The sequence below is a fragment of the Puntigrus tetrazona genome, chromosome 3, assembly GCF_018831695.1.
Source record: "Puntigrus tetrazona isolate hp1 chromosome 3, ASM1883169v1, whole genome shotgun sequence".
Taxonomy (NCBI): Eukaryota; Metazoa; Chordata; class Actinopteri; order Cypriniformes; family Cyprinidae; genus Puntigrus; species Puntigrus tetrazona.
Window position 1 is genome coordinate 24,237,029 of NC_056701.1, and position 11,746 is coordinate 24,248,774.

An 11,746-nucleotide genomic window follows, 5' to 3' on the forward strand; every position below is an offset into this window, starting at 1 on the left:
TCAAACTAGAGTTGTGAACGGCCCGGTCGTGCTAAGCGATGCTTTCACTGAAGGAAGACGCCCATTTGCTTTCGCTGTTCTGCTAAGAACTTATCAAACTCTGAGGAGAGACGGAAATGAGATTAGCCTGCTTGTAAGAAATGTGGTTTGTTTTAAGAAAATATTGCTGAATATTTGTGGATAAGCATACGAAATGGCCTAATAAATGCTTCAGAATGTGCTACAAGAACCCCGGTGGCCTAGTTCAGAGCTCCTCCACAGGTAGCTTCTGGTAATCGATGTTTGTTGGGTTTGTAAATGAACTGAGGGTTTGACCGTTTAGTGAAAAGTTAATATTTTATGTAATGACATAATTAGTCGGTAGCTCCCCCTTGTCTATGAAGTGAAATAATTTCGAATGATAATGAAAATGAACTGAGCAATCCTTATCAAAAAGTACTTGCAAGTGTGAAAAACACAGGAGCCTTTTGATGACCGCAAAAATGGTTACGAAGAGGGTACGGCCACAAGAAACCACAAGAGTACGTGACAAAGGCCATGTACGTGTTGATCACCAAGGTGACTACGTCAGAACATCTGGTGGGCCAGGCTGGCTCATTACACAACATGACCGAAACTCAACAGGAAGTCTGGGTCACACACTGGTCACATGGCCACTGAAAATGCGTTAATGCTAAAATTACTAGCTGATAGCATTATCATAAAAGCCCTATTAAGAAAGGTTACCTTCACTGGTCACTCCTTCAGCATCGTCGTCCTGTGTCACAAAATACACAAATACACTTGTGAAATACAATAAAGAATAACCATGATCAGCTGAAATCGATTTGTACCCACTTACATTGAATAACATCTTTTATGAATTCTTTTATGGTCTCAAAGGGTATTTAAAATGTTAAATATTTTTTCAATTTGAATATACACTCAGTGGCCACTTTATTAGGTACACCTTACTAGTACCGGCTTGGACCCCTTTTGCCTTCAGAACTGCATTAATCCTTCGTGGCATATATTCAACAAGGTACTGGAAACATTCCTCAGAGATTTTGGTCCATATCGTCATGATAGCATCACACAGTTGCTGCAGATTTGCTGGCTGCATATCCACGAAGAGAACCTCCCGTTCAACCACATCCACAAGGTGCTCTATTGTATTGAGATCTGGTGACTGTTGAGGCCATTTGAGTACAGTGAGTCATTGTCATGTTCAAGAAACCAGTCTGAGATGATTCGCGCTTTATGACATGGTACGTTATCCTGCTGGAAGTAGCCATCAGAAGATGTGGTCATAAGGGATGGACGTGGTCAGCAACAATACTCAAGTAGGCTTTGGCGTTGACATGACGCTCAGTTGGTACTATTGGGTCCAAAGTCTGCCAAGAAAATATCCACTGCACCACCACCACCACCACCACCACCACTAGCCTGAACCATTGATACAAGGCAGGATGGATCCATGCTTTCAATTCTGACCCTACCATCCGAATGTCGCAACAGAAATCGAGACTCATCAGTCCAGGCAACATCAGTCCATTTTCCAATCTTCTATTGTCCAATTTTGGAGAGCCTGTGTGAATTGTAGCCTCAGTTTCCTGTTCTTGGCAGACAGGAGTGGCACCGGGTGTGGGTGGACGTGTTGTGCGTTCAGAGATGCTCTTCTGCATACCTCGATTGTAACGAGTGGTTATTTGCCTTTGCTATCAGCTCGAACCAGTCTGGCCGTTCTCCTCTGACCCGCTCACTGGATATTTCCTCTTTTTTCGGACCATTCTCTATAATGGTGGTGCATGAAAATCCCAGTAGATCAGCAGTTTCTGAAACACTTAAATTACCGTTCTTCCTCATTCTGATGCTTGACCACGTCTACATGCCTAAATGCACTGCTTCATGTGACTGGCTGATTAGAAACTTGCAGTGGGACAGGTGCACCTAATAAAGTGGCCGGCGAGTGTATTTAAAAATGTATTAATTCTTGTGACAAGCTGAATTTTCATGAAGTCCTTCAGAAGTCTTTCTAATATGCAGATTTTCTGCTCAAAAGCATTATCGGCGTGAAAACAGTTATGCTGCTTCATATTTCATTTCGAACTTCTGAACTGTAGTTTTATAACCGAATTTTAGAAATGTCTTTACAATCAATTTGTTGAGTTAATAATACCATTCATTTTGAACTTAGTTTTATAAAAGAGTTTTGATATTTGTAATGATAAATGTTAGTGTTACTGTTATAATATGACCAATTATTTGGTTGTAAAGGATTGTAAATTAGAGCCAGTTATATTTCCCACAATTCCTATGCTTTGCACCCAGTTAAAGATCCGTGTGTCACTTACATCATCTACGTCCAGCCATTGCTCGATGTCATCCATCACCTCACTCTGACTGACAGGAATCTGACAGGAGAAAAAAAAATTTAAGTTATTTTACGTTAACATAATAAATCACGACTACCTGTCGCAAACCACTCCCATCTTAAACATGCTTCCAGCTTCTCAGCGCTTTAAAGCGTTAACGATGAATCAATATGCTTCCGTCCTGAAGACGGAAAGTAAGTCGTTTCGAAATTTGGCAACATCATAAAATAAAGCACTGAGGAGCTATGGATCGCTCAGCATCCAGGCCTGAAACACAGAACGAGCTAAACACCAAAATTCCCACGAAACCTTCAGCAAATCAAGACAACGAAACGCTCCTCAAACCATGCGGGCCACAGCAAGACAACAGACTCTTATCCACCAAATGACAAAAACAACTTTTGACATGCTAAAAAGAAAAAAAGCTCCCAGCTTGACCAGTAGCAACAGGCCGACCGCTTTATCAGCCAATCAGACCCACCATTCCCTTTTCAAGCATCCAGTGAAACTGAGGCGAGCTGCCGAGGGAGGTGGAGTCTAGGCTGTCATCCTTAAAACAGACAGACAACCGTTTTCAATCACGGACGCGTATCGTTGCATCAAATGGCAGGTGAAAACAACACAGTAAAATCTTGCATGGTGTTACATTCATTATTGACTGCTGCTCTCTTGAAATACAAAGAGATGCTAATTGAACTCTCTATTCCAAGCATGATATCCTTTCTGCGGGACTAAATAATTCAGAGACACTTACCGCTCCGGTGTCCTGTCGCTGTCTTCGAGTGGCTGCAAGAGCTTCTGGACCTGCAGAGCATTCTGGACTGCTAATAAACCACACAGAATATATCACGTAAAGATCAAGTATGACATTTAGGCGTTGCTGTATAAAGATGTCCTTTATTGGCATCTGAGTCCACGAACGGCTTTAAACATCAGTTGCTTCTTTGTACTGCACAAAAGGATTTGTATAGTTTAAAAGAACTCAAAATGTCTGTGAAGAGACCAAAGATTTTTGTTTTGTTGCATGCATTCTTTTTAAGAGTGAATAACTGAAATCAAGCAGAAAGACACTTTACATAAAAATGAAAGGAATGGCATACACAGAAATGATGGAGATGTTAGTTTCTTCATCAGAACAGACCTGGAGGAGTTCTAGCGTTACATCTCCTGCTCACCAATGGATCCTCTGCAGTGAATGGGTGCCGTCAGAATGAGTCCACACAACTGATAAAAATGTCACAATAATCCACAAGCAATTCACTCGGCCCCAGCCCGTCAAATGTTTGTAAGAAACAAATCCGTCGAGACTTTCTTAACACGAATCCCAATACTGTTTTCTTCGGTGGAAACACGCACAGATCAAGCACAGTTACAAAAAAGTCAATCAATACTAAACCTTTTACTTTACAAGACATCAACTGATGCACTGGACTCTTTATCAGACTCTTTATCTTTATGCACTTTTTATCAGCTCTTTAGACATTCATTCTGACGGCACCCATTCACTGGTGATGTAATGATTAAGTTAAATTAATCCAAGGCTTGAAGATGAGTACATTTTCATCAAATGTTCATTCTTGGTCGGACTATTACTTAAATCCCTACCTTTTTTGTGAAGAGCCGCTTTTACTTAGTTTTAAATCATCAGCTTTTGTGCCTGTGGCAGATAATGCAACAAATAATGGATTAATATCGGTGAAGATTAATATTAAAATAAAATGCGAGCGTAAATGATTCGAAATATAACTTACTCAGTCCTGCCATCTGATTGGACAGTGCGCTGACTGCTGATTGGCTGATTGTGCTGTGAGCGCCGTTGGCTGCCTTTGATTGGTTGGGAGTTCCCAAATCAATAAGATTGGTGTTAGCTGAATTCTGAAATACAACAACGAATCATGAATGAATCAAATTAAGAATCAATACACAGACGTTACAGAGCATTTAATATCAAATCGATGAATTCTTACAGATTGTGCACTGCTTTGTCTACTGAGATGTCTTTCAAATCTAAAAGGAAAAAAAAAAAAAGTTAGGTAACGCTGATGAGATGTGTTAGTAAATGAACTTGAAGTGAGATATGACACCTAAATGCGGTGACATCAATACAGGGCTCCACATGCCAAGGATTTTTAAGCCCCCCACAAACAGCATTTCAGCTAAAAAAAATATTAGGTGCATTTTTATCTATATCATTTCACAAATGTTTAGGATTTTATTTATTTCCATAACCAAGAAAGTCAAGAACATTTTTTTTATTTTAAATATACAAACAGCGTTATTTCAATTTAATACGGCTACATTGAAATTAGTATAATTGATATTTGCTGAAAATGAAGTTTTCAAGCTAGTTCTCAGCGCCACCTGTTGGCAGCATCAATAAACTACTCAACTGCTTTGGTACAGGAGGCTGTTTTAGTATTATTTTGTGTCTGCTTTGAATGTGCTGAAAAACAAGGATAAGTCCAGGAACAGATCGGAGTGGACAGGACACTCAAAACCAGGAAAATGTGGACGTCTGTTCGCTCATAATGTGTGTTTCTAGATTCTGTGAGCATGGAAAACAAAAACTCAACTCTATGATGGAACTGTGAGCCTTAACACCTTTGCTATTTATTTTATATAGTTTTAGTATGAGACAAAAAAGAGATTTATTTCCCATTTTTTTAACGACACATGCATCGCAGACGTGCATTATTTTATTCCCTGCATGTTCACAAACACCCCGACGTCAAGGCAGTTAGCCTCTAACCTGTGATACTGTGCGAACGTGGTGTTAACGTCGTCGTTGGCACAGAGTAGCTGCTCTATAAGCTTCTCATCGCTCAGTCTGGGTATGAGCTCCACCATCCGGCCCTGCATATCTTTGGTCATGGAGTAGAGCTGCTACTGACCGGCAGACAGAAGAGAAACAGCAGCAATCCTCAAATCACGACTGGAGCATGAAGCGTGTACGTGGCGAGAAAAGAAAGCAAGGGTGTGTGTTCGAGTGTAACCTGCAGCAGCTCTGTGTCTGACGGCTCAAGACTCGCGGGCTCCATCTGACTCATCATGTCCGACATCACTGATATATTATTACGAACCACCTCCAGTTCGGTCTTCATTGTTTTCATCTGAAACAACAACAAAAAAAACGCTCTTGAACCCTGCAGCACTCAATGACACAGTAATTAAAACTACTAATGGTATATTAATCTGAATTCATATAAATTTTTAAACATGCTATTAATAATTAATAAATGCTGAAATTAAACAACTGTCACTTCATGGTAACAAATTAAACCTTATTGCAATATCAACCGGTACTAACAATGCTAAAAATAACATTGTCGAATATCAAAAATGAAATTGTGTATATTTGCATATATGTGACCCTAGACCACATAACCGGTCACAAGTGGACATTTTTTGAAATTGGTACGTATACATTATCAAGAAGCTAAATAAATCATTTTCCACAGAGGTAGGGTCAGTTAGGATTGGACAATATCTGAGGTACAACAACATGTGAATCTGGAATCTGAGGCCGCAAAACAACTAAATACTGAGAAAATCACCTTTGAAGTTGTCCAAAAAAAAAAAAAAAAAAAAAAAAAAAAAAAAAAAATTTTCATGGTAGGAAATGTACAAAATATCTTCATGGAACATGATCTTTACTTAATATCCCAATGATTTTTGGTATAAAATACAAATCAATACTTTTGACCTATATAATGTATTTTTGGCTATTGCTACAAATATACCCGTGCTTCTGAAGACTCGTTTTGTGGTCCAGAGACACACACGCACACACACACTTTATTCATTCCTAAAATGTTCCAGCCCCACCCACACACTTCAGGCCGAGTCAGCGTGTGTGTGTGTGTGTGTGTTACCTGTTGAGGTGACAGTGTGATGGGCGTCTCTGTATTCTGTGGCTGTGACGACGTGACGGAGTGACTTTCTGTGAGCCGTCACCGGAGACGCCGACTTCGATGGTCTGTTGGGAGTCAAGCATGAATAAATTAATAAACCCAAACCTGAAATTAAAGAACGGCACATATTTGCATACCAGACGATATACTGCTTCTGAGATGTGCAAACACATACGGTGCGATAAACCTTTACTTGGACTTGTAGTCATTTATTAAAAGCAGCTGGTTGTCACGTATATCTGAACGTGCAGTGGTTTATACCCTGTTGGGAGTGTGTATAGGGGAACATCCATTCAGTTCAGTCATGGGAAACTCCACGCCTTTCCTCCTGAGGTCCTCATAGACAGTCACGACACCGGTCAAATCTGGAGAACTACGAAAGGCATCGGACCACGCCTGGAGAGACAGAGAGAGAGAGAGATAGAATCAGACGCCAGGCACACCCACAGCTCTGCCTGAATACTTCACAGCTGGAACATGAACGTTTGCTCTGAGAGTTTCTAGTTCATCTGGACCTGTATCATGCTCAAGACTCTGTCCTGAAGAACCACTGGGGCGTTGTTTTTAGGCAGGATCGTCTGGACTAAAACGTTCTCCACAAAGTCTCTGGTGGACACGTAGATGTGGAATCTGTGCCCGCAGTTCTTCACACAGGCCTCCAACACCTGCAGAGAAACCCAAAGATTAGGTGAAATAGGACACTGGGTCGACGTAAAGACTGCACCGTGCGTCGGGACACTTACGCTCAAAGTCAGCATAACCTCTTTGAAATTCCTATTTCCCAGTATCTTCTTCTTGATTGCTCTGACAGCATCTTTAGGTCTGCAAATAGAGCACGTGTTACGTGTTATACCACCAAAAACCTCAAAGCACCGCACAGTTAAATGATTATATTCACACACCAAGCCATCTTTAACTTTGTGTTTTATAGAATAATAACGGAGGCAAAAATAAGTTTTATTCGATTTTGAAAGACAGCCATGCAGCTCCAAATGAAGACAAATTGTATTGCGATACGTTCTGGATGAGAAACATCAGTTACTGTGGTTAAACTTTATTTTAAGGTGTCCTTGTTACAGTGCAAGTATACATTTGAGTACAGAGTAATATTAACTGACCACATGTACTTACAATATGATTGGGATTAGGGTTTGGCTTAGATTTACCTGCATGTAATTATCCATAATTTATTGTTTTTATAATAGTAAATACATGTAACAACTTAAAATAAAGTGTTACCATTCAAACCTTTGCTTAAGTCCCCTATCCATCATATTTATCCATCATAAGTTTTTTTTTTAACTAACACAGTTTCCCAAATTAAATCATTAAAATCACAGAAATGTAAAATGATAAAGATAACTGTAATATAAAAACTGATAAAACAGAACACTTAGTAAAACATGAAGTAGATTTGAATTGTTTATCTATGCGTCACGTGAACACGTGTTGTTCAGTTTTGTGAAATATTTACTCAAAGGATTAGTTTCCTCAACAGAAATGCAGTTAATTTGCATTTTTCTAAGAAATAAATCCATAATTTTCCTTATTTAACTTTAAACCATTGCTTCTGGCCAAAATATGCCTCCATAACTCATAATAACATTCATAACCCCTGTTGCCCTCTCATATAAAATTTTAGTTTCGGACTGTTTTTGCCTGTAAACAGTGCTTGACCCGTGCATATTTCACTCTTAAATCATTCCAGATGAAAGCAATATTACTAATATTATGGATAGTGGACTGCAGCAAAGGTTTGAGTTGAAAAAGCATCTTAATAACGGACTTCTTTCTTACAAGCATGCACCGTTTCACTCCACAAGTGGATTACTTGTGGATTATTGTGAAGTTTTTAATCAGTTGTTTGGACCACCCATTCACTGCAGAGGATCCTTTGGTGACGTAATGCCACATTTCTCCAAACTCACCAACATCTCGGCCTGGAGGGGTTTTAAGCTAATGTTTTAGGTCAGATCATTCAACCTGACACAATGACATTCAGTCACGTTAAGTGCAGTGCAGGTGTCCAAACACAACTACAAATAATTCAATGCCACGACCATATAAACAGAAAGCTGTTGTATCTGACAACATACACACCCTTCATCGGTTTCATTGACAATGTCACAGATCTCCATGTTGAGGCTCCAGTCTTCGGACGGGAGAGAGGAACTGGTGGCATGTTCTGAGCAAGAGACCAAGAAACAAACAAAGGCTTCAATCTCGACTGAAAGCACACAACATGTTTTGATCATAAACTTGTCGTCTTTTTTGTGCAAAAAGTAGAAACGCAGGTGAACCCAACAAGATTATGTAGATGTTTGGAAGCTAAACTCTTAACGGAATGAACTTCGGGAGGAACGTAACCTTGCCTTTAAACAACTGATTATACACTGTAACACACACAGCAAACATCTCTCAGCCGTCACGGCATGCTTACACCAGGACATTATTGTCTTCCTCGTCGGCAGCGGTGTGGTTTATGAGATTCATGACAACACTGATAGAGTTACAAACACACTCAACCCTGGTGACATAACAACAGCTCCTCGTCCTCATGAAGAGCCCATACTAATAACAAAAAGCCCTTGTATTTGCAGTGGATTAGAGAAATCCCACCTATACCCTGAACTGATCACTTAAACTAGGTTACTTGTCCTATTGTTTACAGTGCTGCATCTAAGCAGGGAAAACAGGCTTTACAACAGTATGAAAGGGCGAGTTCCCTGGTATTCACCCTGTGCAATGACACAAACCCGAATACCATTTTTAAAGGGACAGATCATGCAAAAATAGGTTTTTTTTAAACGCACACTGTCTTCACTATATAGACATACATCACGCTCCGTATGGAACACTACACTTTTATGACGCACAGAAAAATAACAGCATAAAGTGAACTCTGGCGTTTATTTATTTCTGCAGTTCTATTCCATTCATCTACGATGAGCAGAGCGCTGCAAAAAATACTTTTTCCCCGCTAATGCATAATTATCGTGGTTGGCAGGAACAAACAGTTCCTCCCCGACTAATTACTCTGTGCAGCCCGTTTAGATGAGAGTCCACCTACAACGACAAGTAAAGCAGAAGGGCCCTTGAAATGAATGAAAGATATCCCCGAGATTGCATTTTCTGCGAAACCGAGAGTAAACTCTGGAATGGGTTACATAACCGTTTTAATGCTCAGATGTAAATAGTTCTTTCCTAAACAACAGCGACAAAGAAAATGGGTCAAAACGTTATTAGGATATACAGAGACTTGCGACGTCCAACGCAAACCCTCTTCGTCCCGCCCTTCCTCGATACTATTGGCGGACAGCATTGATTGACACACGTTCCGTCAAATCAGAACACAGCGCCGGGGCTTTGAGCCTGCCTTTAGACGCGGACCGACGCTTCATCGTGCGATCTATATTTAATCGTATCCTTTGCCGTCATCCTTAATTAAACGATGCATGCGTGTTGAAATCGATGTCAAAATGAAGCAGTCGTATTGGACACATCAAGTTTAACTACCCCGTGCGCACGATGCTCTCTTAAACGTATTACGTGAGATTCGCGATCTAATCCATCGAGCCACTTACCTATAAGTTGACCCACGGGTGTAGAAAAGGGGTTTCCTGTGAAAAACTCCATCCTCCGAGCGCGTCCGGTGCTCAGTGTTTCGGCTTTGGGCTGATGATCAGCTAGAGCTGAAACAAACTTAACCGACTACGTCACCGTCTCTTAAAGCGACAGGCGGGGATTTTTTAAGTATACACTGTGCGCTGCGTACTGCTTTGGTTAGTATGTTAAACAGAACGCATTGTGCAACAATACACGTTTAAAACAACATTGTGCCAGTTTTGTCTGCACCAGCAGCAGCAAGCATATTTTGCACGTTTAAATGAACAAGTTTAGCTATTTTAAATTGGAATTCAAGGCAGTTGTGTGTCATTTTAATCACATTAAATGTAAAAAGAGCCAACGATGAACTGAGAACAAAGATTTTATACGCATTTTTTTTTTACATTGATCAAATGAAACGCTAAAAATTAATTTAGGATTAATTTAAATATTTAGAGCACAGTGCAAACGAACATGGAGTTATGCATAAATTACTGTATAAGGTGTGGTGCTGTGAAATGCAGGCCCTGCCCTGTGTGTTGCCCACATGATTTGATTTAAAGGATTTCATAACAAAAGCGCTCTGCTGACCTGTCAGGGTGTGTGTGCTCTCACAAAAAAAAAACACTGGCGTATGAGATGTATTTATTTTTTAGACTTGCACCGACTAGAATCAAATGCTTTATAGCAGGTCTTATAAAAACCGAGGGAGGTCGAGCCAGTTTTGATGCACGTCAGACTTCATCGCATCTGTCTGGAGTAATATTAGTCTTTTTGTCTCTAAAGGTCAACCACATTCTACATACAAGCTACAAAACCATTAACAGTCCATGTCAGGCCTATTAAAAAAAAAAAAAAAAAAAAAAAAAAAAAATCAGTAATACTTAAATGTATTCAGTTGGTCATTTGAAGTAAATTTGGCAATTCTGGAAAAAGCACATTAACAGGCTGTATATGAAATAGGTTATTATTAATATAATAAGAGTTGATTCATTCTTGTGATGGGCCACACGGTGGCGTATGTCTCTGTGTGAAAGTCTACAGAACTTCAATAAAGACAGAGCAAAAGTAAGAGCAAGCAAACCAACACCTGTGGAACTGACCTGAAATAAAAACTGCTGTTGTTAACGTAACCCGTGACGCCCCAATTTCTTATAATTTGTCTATTAATTAAGCAGTAAATATCAAAAGCGTAGATCCAATCTGGCAACAGCAGCGGACACTCAGACACAGGGGTTTGAGGTAAGAATAAAGAAAACAATTTATTTTAACAATGACCACAGAAATAAAAGATAGTGTGCAGTGGCCTCAGTTTAGTTTCCTTTCCATACAGGGCTTTTCTTCAATATCACTGTTGATAAGTAAGTTGATATTTCTTGTTTGTTCTTCCTTTATCCGTTATCACCCTCTTTTCCTTATTTAACTGATTTGTTCTTAGTTTAGTTACTCAGCACTTTGAACATGTGTCCATAAACCTCAACAAAGTACTGGAAAAGATTACACGCATTAACAAAAGGTACATTCAGTCTGAACACTTCAAAATGCCCACACTCACGATAATCACTGGGGAGGATTCTTTGGAAAATCAATCAGTTTATAAAGTTAGTCCAGGGATCCGAGAATTGGTGAAATCCACCGTCTCTAAAGTCTATTCCCAAATGGGAAAAGTGATATGAAACCCTCTCCTACCATTCAAGAAGAATACGCTAAATGTCTGTGTTCTTTGAAACAGGAACAGCTCAAAGGGTCCGGTTAACGGGCGGCTCGCCGGTCCAACTCGGCCGTTATTCACACAGAAGAGAGACGAAGCGGTCCACAATCCAGGGAGGGTTCACACTTCACTCAATTCACATCCAAAGCGGATCACGAACACCT

The 11,746-nt window shown here is 39.9% G+C and overlaps 1 pseudogene; it reads right to left on the reverse strand.

Moving 5' to 3' along the window:
- On the reverse strand, positions 1 to 9,954 carry LOC122341363 (annotated as a pseudogene).
- Positions 9,955 to 11,746: the final 1,792 nt, after the last annotated feature.